The 15,177-nt window shown below is 41.4% G+C and overlaps 1 protein-coding gene across 2 annotated transcripts in view; it reads left to right on the top strand.

Annotated features, from left to right (window-relative positions):
- The window catches only part of zmp:0000001082 (integrin alpha-D), a 145,358-nt gene that overhangs the window by 80,096 nt on the left and 50,085 nt on the right, over positions 1 to 15,177 (top strand). The window lies entirely within an intron of this gene.

Genomic DNA, 15,177 nt, shown 5'->3' on the forward strand with positions numbered 1-15,177 from the left:
CTTCCTTAAAACTAAATAAAATAACAGGGTCCCAAAAAGGCTAGAAAAATTGACCTAAAAAATTAATGGGTGGGGATGACATGGCCTCTGTATCCTGGGGTGCAGGCTCTGTGCTCTATCTGTGCCATGCTTGAAAGCAGTTCCTGTCCAGGATCAGGCAGTAGTTGCGCTGGGAACATTTCCAGGGTGTTTGTTTATTCCCTGAAGTAAGAATCATACAGCTGAAAACAGTGGTGGAGTTCACAAAGAACTGTAAAAGAGCTTGTCCACAAGTGCAAGTACACAACGAACTCAAAAAATTTTTTGTTATACTTTATAAACTAAATTTGAATTGCTTAACACACTGAAATAACAGGGGCGGCATGGCTCAGGCAGTAAGAGCAGTTGTCTGGCAGTCGGAGGGTTGCCGGAGGGTTGCCGGTTCGCTCCCCCGCCCGGGCTGTGCCGAAGTGTCCCTGAGCAAGACCCCTAAATGCTCCTGAAGAGCTGGTCGGCGCCTTGCATGGCAGCCAATCGCCGTTGGTGTGTGAGTGTATGTATGAATGGGTGAATGAAAGGATCAATTGTACAGCTCTTTGGATGAAGGTGCTATATAAATGCCAACCATTTACCATTTACCAAATAACATATGTAATGTTTTAAGCCTCCGTGAGCTAGCCAGCTAAATTGCTGACTGAAACTAATCAATGGCGAAGCAGCCAGAAATGCACAATGCGATGTTACCAAGCAGACCAATCACAGTTGTTACAGTTTGCGTCACTACGACGTGTAGTTACATTTCATACACCGAAGGCTCTGCATATATTCGATGCAGAAGTATAAATCAGGCTTCAGAGGTGCAGTGAGAACTTCATTGCCTTCTTGCTGTAGTATTCTGGGAGCAATCTACTTTGCTAGGGTCACATATAGAGACTGACAGGCAACAGGCACAGGGATAGACACAGGGAACAGCATCAGGCAAGGCAGCAGGAGAGTGACTGAGAGTGCAAAGGAGTGCTTAAAAGTATGGGACTGCTGAGAAAGAGGACAGAGAAAGATATTATTTAAATGTACAATAGGTAAGATTTTTGTAAATCTTCATTGAAAAAGGCTCACTGACATCTGCCTGTGTTTATAGACTTAAATTCGGGTTTCCAGGCTGTCAAATGTATCAAAACATTGTATAGCTGTATAACAATTAAAGCTCATTGTTGAAAATTGGTTCTAACTGGCACAGCCAATGGCATGGGGCTTATTTTGATTGTTCATGTAGCTGCCCAAATTGCACTCCAGACAAGCAATCACTGAAACTCTGTGTACTATTGCTTATTATCCAAGCAAAGACTACAAACCTAGTTATAAAACAATACCAGTTTGTTATCGGTAGCAACAAGCAAATGATCTATAGTTAGGGTTGCCACACATTCTGGTTTTCCCAGGATTGTTCTCTTTTTTGAGCAACGGCCCCGGAAAATTACTATTCTTTCCCGGGACATGAATTGTCCTGGTTTTTTGTACTTCTAAATGTCAGAGTTCCAGAGTTTTTCCTCTTTACGTTTAGACATCCAATCCCATGTCTGAGTAAAACACAGTGAAGATTGGCCAATTCCCTATACTTCTTTTTAATTGGTAGCAGAAATACAAAAATTTTCACCTAGCAACTGCTTCACGGGCTGTCAGTCTGGCACGTGCATTCACTTCAACGACCCCATTATTTTTAAATCTGTATTTAATGTAGAAAGGGACAGCAGCAGACAGAGTCCAGAGTGAGTGCAACTGCGTCAGGGTCAGACAAGCAACCCTGTGGGGCTGGTGACTGCGCATAGGTGCCTTAATACCCTCAGAGGAGGGGAAGAACCTATGTTTTTTCATTTTTGTTCGAGTCTTTTTGTGAATAAACGCATCCTTGAGTCCTTCAAACTGCAACGGTCTTGTGTCTCACTCTAAATTATATGCACATCTCCCTGATTTTCCCTCTGGTTGCCCCAGAATGCATGTACGTCAGGACAAATAGAGGTAAGAGAGGCAATATGGAGTCCTACAACTGTTAACATAGTATATTTGCAAATATGGTTTAAGGCCCCACGTCATGCGTAAAATGTCCCGGTTTTTCACGAATCAAATGTGGTAACCCTGGCTATAGTTTGTTTGAAGAATATCCACTTATGATAAAATATAGGCAATATGAACATCGTAGCGATTGCACAAGCGTTGTGCTTCAGGTGGATATTTGTACATTCTGGAAGCTTTTTTTTAGGCCTTTTTCAGCTTTTTATTGGACAGTATAGTATAGAGAGACAGGAAGAATGGGAGCGAGAGAGAAGGAAAGACATGCAACTAATGTCAGATGGTCGGATTCAAACCGCCGACGTCGCGGCTCGCAAGCATGCGGTCAGCGCTCTACAGGCTGCGCCACCGAGACACCCCTTGGTATTGTTTTCTAATTAGATAAGCAATAGTATACAGAGTTTCAGTGATCGCTTGTCTGGAATGTAATCTGGGCAGCTACACATTCCATTTGTCTCTTTATGTGTTCAATCATCCCTAAACCTTTATTTCTCTCAAACTGTAAGTTGCAGTTGCATCGTTTGGGGTAGACTATCATATCTTAGCTATATAGCTAGCTAGTTACCTAACCAAATAACTTGCTTGCTCACAATGTAGTTAGTTTGCTGAAGTGAAAACAATAAATAGTGTTGTGTAGCACAGCAAAGTCAAGATCTCATAAAGTCACCTGTTCGGCGAACATTTTCTGACTACAGCACTACGAAAAGACGACAGGCTCTGTTGTGTTTGTCACGGTCAGCTTTCCAAAAAAGTACACGAGAACACTGAACTGTATAATAACGATTTATATGACGCGTTATATTCATAGACTGTGGGAAGCATAAACAGTGTTGTGGTCTGAGGTTGTCTGTTGTTGCAATTCCTCTCTTGACCATTAGGAGTCCGAAATTACCTATTGTACCTTTAACCGTTGGTGAAGCCATTTACAGACCTTACCAACCCTGTTTATAGAAGCAAACACTACTGTACTTTCCATACATCCCCCTTATTACCCAGTCTTATTTGACAGAAGATTTTGTGAATCATTTACATTCTGTACGACTGTCTACATAATGCAGTTGCACCATTCAGAACCAAAACTAAATATTACTCTTGAATTACCCCCTGGATTGTTGTTCATATACGCTCCTTAAAAAGATTGCGGATGTCACCTGCCTTCTTTAAAAAAAAAAAGGAGACAAAGTAATCAGCTGTGAGTGATATAGTTGCACTGGGGCAAAAACTGTTCTTTTTTATGCCACAACAGTATAAGGGTCGGAGGACCAAAGTTGGGTCGGAGGACCAAACGCGACCGCATTGGGTTCTAAAAGTTACCCACATGACATGAGATAAGCACTAATATTTTATGGGGGCATCCCTAGAGAGAAGGGATACACCCCAGAGGAGGAAGGGTTAAACAAGAAAGGGAATAAGTTACTCCCCGGAAATTAGACAACCAATAAAATGGTCAAGAAGTTAAATCAGAATCGAGCGGAGCAATAACAAACGGCAGGGAAACTCAACCTCACGTCCAACTGATTATTATGGTCGTAAGGCAGGTAGAATGTAAGTATGCCGATAGCGCAAGGGAGACGCCTACCCAGGCTCCCAACTGCGTTACAAGTGCACTCTCTAGCAGCGCAAAAAAAGTTAATTCCTAGAAATTAATGAGACAAAAGCCTAGAAAACGTGAAAAATAGAGGGAATTTTCCGTGACATGACCCCATTTTATAATGGTGAACATCTAAATACATTCTCAAAATACTGTAATATTATTCAGTATGCTTATAAACAAGGAATCAGCCTGCTGAAAACACTTCAACACAGGCCTAAACTTTCCTGAAATAAAAGATTTATTAGACCATCCCAGAGACTCATTTAACACAAATAAAAACATTTGGGCTATTATCAGAATGGAAACTAGCTGTACAGGACCACTTCAAATGGCTACATTTCAAACACCTTTAAAAATGTCAAAACAAACAACAAAGAACCAAAATGCTCCTTTGAAAAGAAATTAGTTATATTTAGATCTAGCTAAACCACTGGATGGAAAGACTGGCATCCAGCAACCACAGAATTATGTCAACAAAGTGGGACTGCTGAGAGATTGAGCCAAAATGCGTGTGTACCAGCAGAATTTCGGTGAAACATTTGTGCACATGACAAATGTGTAATTCTAAATAAAAGCACTTTAATACTTATCACGTGTTGTCGTTTATGTTGATAGTTAAGACACTTTTCCTGAAACTATACATCATTACTCAAAACAAAATGGTGGCATTTTTTTAAATCCTCAAGAAATGTTGTTGTGCCTCCAAATCATAAACCCAAGTAAACAACTGGAGAGACATCATGAATAGAATTATAAACACTGGTGTGACAATTACTATGCTACTGTGAATTCATTTAGGCATCGGTATGTTTTTGAAAAGTCATTGTTTACTGTCAATTTTGTATATTGTCAGGTGACTAATTCCTAATTCACCATTAGGTCATTGTCAGGAATCAGGACAGAGGAACCAAACGCAGACTCAGGGATAACGTAATCAGGCAGGCTTTAATGACAGAGGGGCAGATCCAAAACATAGTCCAAAAACAGGCAATGGGTCAAAATCCAAGTGGACAGGTACATGAAGGGCAGGCAGAGCGAAGACAGAAAACAGGCAGAGTTCAAAAACCAGGAAGTACTAGAACAAAAATCAAAAACAGAGTCCAAGAACCAGGCAGGTATTAAAACCAGAAAAATCCAAAAGCAGAATAGACAGACATAGACATAGAATTGTTCTTTACGCTGAAGATAGTTCTTAATGACATTGGCTGTATGTTTGGGGTTGTTGTCCTGCTGTCGTGAGCCACGGACCCCTTGCCGAGCTCAGACCTCACGTTCCCACGAGCAGTACCTCACCATGAGGTGTCTCGGGGACGAACTCAAGTACTCCGAACGTTCTGGAGCCCTGGTAAGTTCTACTGAACTTCCAGCCCAGTCTCGAAGTGAAGGGTGTGATGCAAATCTGGTATACGATGTCCTGTATTCAATGTATTCCTCTAAAATAATCTTTATCACATATGATTATAGTAAGATATACTTTATTATAATCAATCAAAAGAATAGTTATACAGATTACAGGATATATATCATCTTTCAGTTTGCTGATCACATGCAAGTTACATATACCCCTTTAGCTCTTTCTAATTTACCTTTCCACCATTTAAAAGTCAAGGTACACCCCTCAAATACCCATGCTCTTTGGCCTTAGCCTTATCCTATAGCCCCCCCTTCTGGACGTTTAAAAGAAACTATTCCTAGAATATTATATTTATCTAAACTATAAAAACTTCTCTACATTTTTCTACCTTATATAGAACCTTAATGAGAAATAAAAGACATAAAAATAAAAGGAAACTTATAACATTGAACTTCTATGTGCTACTTTTCCAACTTCTACAAGTAATATAGATTATAATTACCACTCAAGCTTGATTATAGTTGTTCTGCATTGCTCTTTCGACATCAGTCCTGTTGCCACAACTCTTGGGCTAAGTCCGCACCGCGTACATCACTCTGTTCTCCATATCCAGATCCTGGAGTGGCGTGCAGAGGGAGCGCGCCACTCCAGCTTGACTACAGCTGTCTTGCGTTGCTCTCTCTTCAACAGCCCATAGATATCTTCAACAGCGAAATTCTAAGAGGGTTTTTTCTTCTCTCCTTCTTTCTTCTTCTTCTTTCCTGCTTTTTTAACGTCTAAAAGCTCACTCCTTATATATCCTTTTTCCGTATAAGAGTGTACCTTTTTTTTGATAAGAAAGGCCCCCAATATATCGAGTGGGAAGACATTTATCTCTTATGCAACTTTTTAATGACCATATTCATCACTTCTGTTTGTCCCACTGTCATTTTCTCATACCTCAAAAGAAATTTTCCCAATACTTTATCTCATGTGCCCCTCCGGTTGGGAGTTTCCACCATCTCAATATACGAGTGGAAAAACACTAGCTCTTATGTAATTTTTCAATGAACCTATTCATCACTGGTATTTGTCTCTCCTTGGACTCTCTCCAAACTTTGACTTCATACAAGCCAGAAGTTAGTGCCCTCCACCATCTCAACACACTCTTCAGGTGCCCCTCTCCGCGGCGCCTTAAGGGATCTACAAAGGACATCCAGCCAATAGCTGAGTGTAAATCATCCCCCAACTCTTCTACAGTCAGTCCTTTGAATCTAGCCAATAAATTATCAGATTATAATCAGGAAGGCCCTTAAAGCCTCTTAATATTCTTTCGGTATTGACATCCCTTCCGTTTTCCTTATCTTTTTGCTTTAGCCAGGCATTGTGCCCCTCCCCTGTAGGGTTGGGGTATTCCCTGACTGCTCGCTCAGCATGTTGAATCTCCTCCAAGGTTATGCTGGAACTCATTCTATGCATGGCCTCAGTCAGAACTTTAACCTTGCTCCTTAGTACTCTAAATCTAAGTCCCCCGACTTCAGACTCCTCTTCTGACAAGTAGGGCTGCTCATTATCTCTGAACCACATATTTTTCCTCTTACGGGCGTGCTTACTACCACCTCGATGGCGTGTGCGAGGGGTTAACAATGCATTCCTTCCTAACCCATCCCCCGTCAATCTCTCATCAGGGGGGCCTAGGGCCGGGTCCTCGACACCCCCTTCAACCCCTCGCACTAAGCCAATCTTAGCCCGTAAGTGCCTCTCAATGAACCCATACAGCTTTAATATCCAGGTATCAAACGGTAGGGAGTACCAAGTACAAACTGGGCTCCCATCTGTCATCCTCCTCATTGTTTTTTATCATCAACCAAGCCCATGAGCACACCTACCAATGGGAGAGTGTTCTGCCCTATCTCCTGCACATATGCCTATATGACGTAAGCTGAGGAGAGCACTCACCCCTCCCTTACATTCTTTCTGGTTATTTGTCACAAGAACAATTTATTCTTTTAAGCAGTCCTCTGACTATATGCATGAGAATACATATCTGGATATATAAATCCTAGGTTATATTATACTTTTCTTCCATAATCCCTCCTTTTATCATATAAATGATAACATGTTCAAAGAGAAAAATAATTTGTCTACTTTGCTCATCCTGATACATAGAATAACATAAAATAATCATACTGATTCATGAGATAAACATAGAATAACTAGGAATTACTATGGAGAATATTCTATATAATTTCCCTCTTTTGTGGCTTCTCAGCCACACACATAGCAAGCTTATCCAACAGTAATGTGCCTGTTTCGTGCTCACTCCATCGTTAGCCACCTCATTTTAGACAAATAACAAAACAATGATGCTACCAATAGTCCCAAAAGCCACTCCTCTACAGGAGCCTCGTATCCAAAGTCCTGTCCATTCCTGAGCGTTGTCTTCATGTTGAAGCAGACGCATTCCAGGCATCCCCGCATGCCTCCTCGCAGCGTGAAATGGGCAATGTCCCTCACTCCTCGGAACTTCACCCCTTTCAACCTCGTAACTGCATCTCGAGACCAGGAAGCTATCCCTTCCATCAAGGAGAGCCTTTCTCTTCGTATCGCCACCTCCTGTCCTCGTTCGGTACTTCTCCTTCAGGGGTATACCCCAAACCTTCTTTAAAGATAAAATAACACACAGATAATACAAACCCCTCCCCTACATAGTTCTCCCCGTTCGAGTGTTTTTACAGCTGCCGAGCGGGTATTTTGTTTCTCTTGATTATATATCTAGTCTGTTGTTTCCCTTCAAAGTCTTCGTAGATGTAAGGAAATACATTCCTGTGCATTGTCACAATATCTTCTCTTTTTTTATTATAAGGATAGAACCTAACTGTGCCGATACATGGTAGGGGTGTGACTAGTCCTTCTGACAATGGGTAATTTGGAATATCTGAATATACAGTTATTGTATTCTCTAAGATTTCAAATTTTTCTCTGTGATTTTCTAGGTTGATAATATTGATGCATTCAGTCTTGTTCAAGACAAAGCACGGGGTGCAGAGACAACCGTACAGGCCCCTGGCCCCCTTCCTAGACTTCACAGTTATCTCACAGTTTAGACAGGAATCTAGTGGGGGGTATTCAAGGTTACAGGTGTTAAATAACCTCTTCTTATCTCTCAAGGCAAACAAAGTATTCACTATATGATTACGATACCCTCCTAATTCTATGGGATAACTGGGCGTATCTGTTTCGTTTGCGAACCCCTCTTTTAGGGCTGTCACTGGGAATTGTGATTCACTGGCTTCCACTTGTTCTTTTTCCACAATCCATTTCCCGGTTATATTCTGCAAGAGATCAGATACAATTTTTCTTTATTTTTTATTATTTCTTCATCCTACCTCTACCGGAATATATTATACGTTTTTCCATGCGCCTTTGATTATCTATACTTCCTGGGAACTTAATTCATTCATAAATTTACACTGTTTCGATTAGGCCCGGTGGACAGGGGATTATTATTATTATTACTTTTCTTAGGGACACACACTACAAGATTTCTCTTTTCATTTTGAGAAAGGTTATTTATTAACCAGCAGGATTTTTCCAAAACGTCCAACGGATCAAGTTACATCTCTGTTGGATGTGTGGATTTATGTATACAGTTTGCTGGTTTGGTGAAGGAGGCCATGCAACTATTGTTACACGGGACACCTCTCTTTGGAGTTTAGTCTTGGATTTGTAACTTTAGTGTGGGGACTCCTGTGAATCCCCTTCTTTGTTTGGAGGCCCTAGGCCTCAGGTGACAGTTTTGATTTCTAAGTACACAAGATATATAAATCATTCTCTGGGCTCCTGCCCCTACACTTTGATTCACAATTATCCACATTTCCATGGACATACAACTGAGGGCTGTTATTATTTGTGACCCATCGAACACAAGCATGATCAGGTAAATAATTTATATTATTTCTTAACACCTGCCTACTTGAAAAATTTGAATTTAGATAACACACAGCCAATGCATGTTGTATTAATACTAGCCACTTAGTAAATTTGTAGTTCCATATTTGTATTCATAAGGTGCCTGTTATTGACAAAAAATCAAATCTCATATTCAGCATTCAAATTATATTTGTCATCTTTGTCTGAAATCTTGCCCTTCCGCATTCCTAGTAACCAAATAAAACCATGTTTTGGTTTTAGAACTCAATTAACAATTTTTACTCCTAATGAGTTTAATTACTGTTACTATGTTACCAAGATTCAAATCAAGAGCTCGGAGGAGGGAACTCACCATGGATAGAGCTAATGGTACTGCTTCACCGTTCTCCCGCACTCCCAGATTTCCTTCCCCTGATACATTCCCGGTTTGGCTCATGGTTTCATAGGAACTGTTCCAAGTTGCCATTATTCTTGAATGCTTGCTTCAGCTGTTTTTCTGGTGTGACTTGTGTCTTTGACTGTTCCAGGCTTTATACCTTATCTGTTTGGGTTTTTGGTAGCCATTTTGATTTTTGAGGTCAGTATCCTTCACCCCTCTATCTTTTCCTTATGCCTATCTTAGGCCTCCCTTAACAGTCAGTGATTTCTTGCCGGGGTCATCTGGTCAAGATTTCAGCGAAAGTACGATGCTGCTCATGCTCTTGTTTTTGAGACTCGAGCTTGTGGTATGCATACTGTTGTCTATGACGCCTGCGCCTTAAGCATACAAAAATGACATATAGTATTCCTATGATTAATATTTATCATTTAAATAAATTAGTTGAGGCTTAACTCCATGTTCTTGCTTCCTTGTGTAAGTAGTCCTGAGCGATGGAATAAAGTAGTCAGGGATATAATTTTTGAAATAGTCCTGGTTTTGTGCATTATTCCCTATATCTCCAGCATAGGCCTCCCACCAACCACTCATTAACGTATAATGAATCCATTGTGCCCTGTAATTTGTTTTAGGATTTTTTCCTTTCATAACTTTATTCCAGTACCAATGTATCAAATTTCTAAGTTGTTCTTCTACGGGCCTATATCTGAAGGTTACGTATTCATCGCCTTCCCATGTGCATGCCATTGTCATTACACCCTTTTTAACGTTGATTTAGAGATTGATTTTTCCCTTATATCTTTTTCATCTTCCGTATTTACCGATATTGCATACTGCCTCATTTCTTCTATCATCTCCTTTTCTTTCGGAAGTATCTCCTCTACTAATTCTCGAGAAGGTATTACTGTCTTAATCAATAACGATGGCATTGCTTGGATTGTATCGGCTGCCCAAATGCCCTTTCGAAATTTACCTTGACTCCAATAGGCTAATGTACACAGTAAAGTTCTATTGTGATATACACATGTATTTGTCCACCCTAGTTCCTTTTGCATCATTATTGACTTATCTATTTTGGGATATTGTTGCGGGTCCCCTATATATAGACTAGTGAGTAGTGGTGTTGTGGGTCCCCATATTATTCCTCGTTGTTCTAATTGCGACCATCAAAGTCCAGTTTGACTCGGTAACCCTTTCCTTATAATCAAGGGGTATTTAAGCTCACATCTCCTCGCCCTTTGAGTATTTTTTGTCGGGACCTCCCGCTTTACTTTACGCCCCAATGAGCTTGGACAATATCGAGTTTGCTTGCCTCTTGAACATTTCTGTTTCCCGTCTGTGGTGATACAGCTGACATCACATTCTATCATACTGGATTTCCGACCTCCGCGAGTTAAATAGTGACAGCATGTTTCGTTTTTCATTTTCTGACCGCAATTTTCAGTACTGTTTTCTCTTCCTGGTGATGTCATGTTGTATTCACACCAGATCACATTTATTTCCTCAGTAATGCATGTGTATTGGTAAGGGACTCTATATTTCATTACATAACTTCCTAATCCTATTACTACTACAAAAAATATTAACCCTAGTATTGCTAACCCTTTCCTTTCCCGATCTTGTTCCTTCTTCAAAGACTCACTGCGTAGGATTTGTTGATTTTTCTTTTGGTTTCGGATTTTCATGTACTCTGTCAGCAGTTCCTGATCGGAAACACCCGCTGAAACACAACATTCTCGGCCTCCTTGTGCGCCGTTGCTGAGAAGCGTCACTAGGTCCTCCATTGTTCGGGTTATCTCTCAGTGGTATTGGAGTAGCAAAATCGCTGACGTCCTTGTACTCTGGCTCGGTGTCTGGAACTACAGGTTCAGCTGCCTTTCCCGTAGCGTCTGCTTCTCCTCCCTCTTCGTCTGTAGACAGGGGTTCCACTGAGTGCCTAGCTGAAACAGAGTATACACCTTCGCCAACCACAACTCTGGTGGTGACTGTTATGGTTAGTGTGTAGAGAGGCCCTATGGCCTCATCTTTATCATCAGAATAGTTGTGGCGAGGGTTTATCCGCCCTGAGGCTCCCCGCCGAGACCACAATTGTTTCTCTCACTTGCCCTTTATCATCAATTAGGCCTTCTGTGCACACAGTTAATTGTCTTCTCACCCCTTTTAATATCCCTTCTACAGGGAAAGCGTGTAACCTGAAGTATGCCACTTGCCCTACTTTTTGTGCTCTAGTTTTGAACTTTGTCATTAGTAGATCTGTATCACTGCTGTACCATGCTCTGGTTGTATAATCCCCAAAAGGTACGTCTAGTACTTCAGCATCTTCTGGTGGGTACAGACAATTTTTAACTTCCTCTTTATAATCTGTTAATCTCCATACTACTCTTCCTTCTCTATTTATGGCTTTTCGCCTAAACCTCATAGGTCTGGTATCTGTTTCCCCCCTTCTGTTTCTTCATCAGCAGCCAGGTGGGCCCGTAGTTGTATGTCTGTTCAATAACATTTCTTAGTTGGTCGTCTCATTGTCTACCCATAATGGGCTGGGCGTATGTTGACTTTTCCTGACCTTTGGAGGTCTCGTTTTTATCATAGGGGATTAATGCATGAGTGAGGCCTGCTGCTACAGCTGATCCCTCAAAAGTGAGTTCTCTGCACTCATTACATGTCACAAGTTCCCCTTCTGCTGTTTCAAGGCAGTAACATTTTTTCCTAGGCTGTCCCCCCTTCTCAGGCCCCTCTATCTCTCTGGCCATGAGGAAAGTGGTATTTGTCGCAATGCTAATTCTGCATTGTCCACAGACCACTAATCTGTGCATCATCACTACTGGAGAATGCCCTGTCGGGGTTGTCATTTCCTATAGGGCGTCCCCTGGTAACCCCTCTATTTTTGGGGGTACTCTTTCCCCACCAGGTCCCTGATATCCTGGCCTTAACTCATTACATGAACACAGGATGCAACAGCCTGGCCCTTTAATATCTTCCTACATTGTGCCACTGTGGTTATTCCTCCCTTTTTCAATTTTACCATATTTTTATCTAACACTTTCTCTACTATCCCATTTGCTTGAGGATGATAGGGTGTGGAGAATATTCTTTCTATATTGTTTTTGATACACCATTTATTGATAAAGGTATTCTTGAAATGAGCTCCATCGTCTGGATTTCTTTGGGTTTTCCTATTGCTATTACCATGCTTTCTAGCCTGGCTGGAATCTGTCTCCCCATACCTTGCCGCAGAGGATGGATAAGGGTGTACCCAGTGCACAAATCAACTATTATCAGTAAGTATCGGTGCCCCCCTGTGGATCGCATCACAGGACCGGCCGAATCCATGTAAATACTTCCCCAGGGTACTCCCGACCTTATAGTTAATCCAGCACTCCACAGGCTGTGTGGTGTATTAATCATCTGGCATTGTGAGCAGTTCTTAACTACTCCCTTCACTACCTCTTTCAGCTTGGGTATATGTAACCTATTCAAGTTCTTAATTACATTAAAAGAGAAATGTCCATTCTCTTCATGTATTTTCCGAACCAATGCCTCTCCCTCTGTCAGAGGGACGACTTGTTTAGTCCCTACTATGGGCTATTCTTTATTAGGAAATATACTTCTATATGTGGGTCTGGCATATCACTGACAGCCATTTTCCCACCTAGTTATGAATTTATATTTATACTATTACTTTATTAGAATTTACTGTCCTATACAGTCTTCTAATATTGTAACTTATTCTAAATTATCTCGATTCCTTTCAAGTTCGAGTATTACGGTTTCACTACTTAGGTGCCTAGCACCTTTCTCGTCAGTGCCAGTAATCGACTCGAGCTCCACGAGTAGGAATCTACTCGGGCAGTGCCTCACTAGGCCGTGAGCAGTTCTCAACTACTCGTGCCCCACGTTGGGCGCCAAAATTGTCGTGAGCCACGGACCCCTTGCCGAGCTCAGACCTCACGTTCCCACGAGCAGTACCTCACCATGAGGTGTCTCGGGGACGAATAGACATGAATAGAATTATAAACACTGGTGTGACAATTACTATGCTACTGTGAATTCATTTAGGCATCGGTATGTTTTTGAAAAGTCATTGTTGTACTGTCAATTTTGTATATTGTCAGGTGACTAATTCCTAATTCACCATTAGGTCATTGTCAGGAATCAGGACAGAGGAACCAAACGCAGACTCAGGGATAACGTAATCAGGCAGGCTTTAATGACAGAGGGGCAGATCCAAAACATAGTCCAAAAACAGGCAATGGGTCAAAATCCAAGCGGACAGGTACATGAAAGGCAGGCAGAGCGAAGACAGAAAACAGGCAGAGTTCAAAAACCAGGAAGTACTAGAACAAAAATCAAAAACAGAGTCCAAAAACCAGGCAGGTATTAAAACCAGAAAAATCCAAAAGCAGAATAGACAGACATAGACATAGAATTGTTCTTTACGCTGAAGATAGTTCTTAATGACATTGGCTGTATGTTTGGGGTTGTTGTCCTGCTGTCGTGAGCCACGGACCCCTTGCCGAGCTCAGACCTCACGTTCCCACGAGCAGTACCTCACCATGAGGTGTCTCGGGGACGAACTCAAGTACTCCGAACGTTCTGGAGCCCTGGTAAGTTCTACTGAACTTCCAGCCCAGTCTCGAAGTGAAGGGTGTGATGCAAATCTGGTATACGATGTCCTGTATTCAATGTATTCCTCTAAAATAATCTTTATCACATATGATTATAGTAAGATATACTTTATTATAATCAATCAAAAGAATAGTTATACAGATTACAGGATATATATCATCTTTCAGTTTGCTGATCACATGCAAGTTACATATACCCCTTTAGCTCTTTCTAATTTACCTTTCCACCATGATGTTTAAATGATGATGTTTTATCCTTTTTCCGTATAAGAGTGTACCTTTTTTTGATAAGAAATGTCCCCAATATATCGAGTGGGAAGACATTTATCTCTTATGCAACTTTTTAATGACCATATTCATCACTTCTGTTTGTCCCACTGTCATTTTCTCATACCTCAAAATAAATTTTCCCAATACTTTATCTCATGTGCCCCTCCGGTTGGGAGTTTCCACCATCTCAATATACGAGTGGAAACACTAGCTCTTATGTAATTTTTCAATGAACCTATTCATCACTGGTATTTGTCTCCCTGTCATAATCTCTCCTTGGACTCTCTCCAAACTTTGACTTCATACAAGCCAGAAGTTAGTGCCCTCCACCATCTCAACACACTCTTCAGGTGCCCCTCTCCGCGGCGCCTTAAGGGATCTACAAAGGACATCCAGCCAATAGCTGAGTGTAAATCATCCCCCAACTCTTCTACAGTCAGTCCTTTGAATCTATCCAATAAATTATCAGATTATAATCAGGAAGGCCCTTAAAGCCTCTTAATATTCTTTCGGTATTGACATCCCTTCCGTTTTCCTTATCTTTTTGCTTTAGCAAGGCATTGTGCCCCTCCCCTGTAGGGTTGGGGTATTCCCTGACTGCTCGCTCAGCATGTTGAATCTCCTCCAAGGTTATGCTGGAACTCATTCTATGCATGGCCTCAGTCAGAACTTTAACCTTGCTCCTTAGTACTCTAAATCTAAATGAAGTCCCCCGACTTCAGACTCCTCTTCTGACAAGTAGGGCTGCTCATTATCTCTGAACTACATATTTTTCCTCTTACGGGCGTGCTTACTACCACCTCGATGGCGTGTGCGAGGGGTTAACATGCATTCCTTCCTAACCCATCCCCCGTCAATCTCTCATCAGGGGGGCCTAGGGCCAGGTCCTCGACACTGCTGCAGAATAAATTTGGGCCCAATCAGATGCCTCCCTGATGGTATTGCAAGATGGATAAGCATTTGCCTTTACTTCTCAGCATTGAGGAGACCATTAATTCTG

This window comes from Conger conger, chromosome 2, assembly GCF_963514075.1.
Source record: "Conger conger chromosome 2, fConCon1.1, whole genome shotgun sequence".
In the NCBI taxonomy this organism is placed as follows: domain Eukaryota; kingdom Metazoa; phylum Chordata; class Actinopteri; order Anguilliformes; family Congridae; genus Conger; species Conger conger.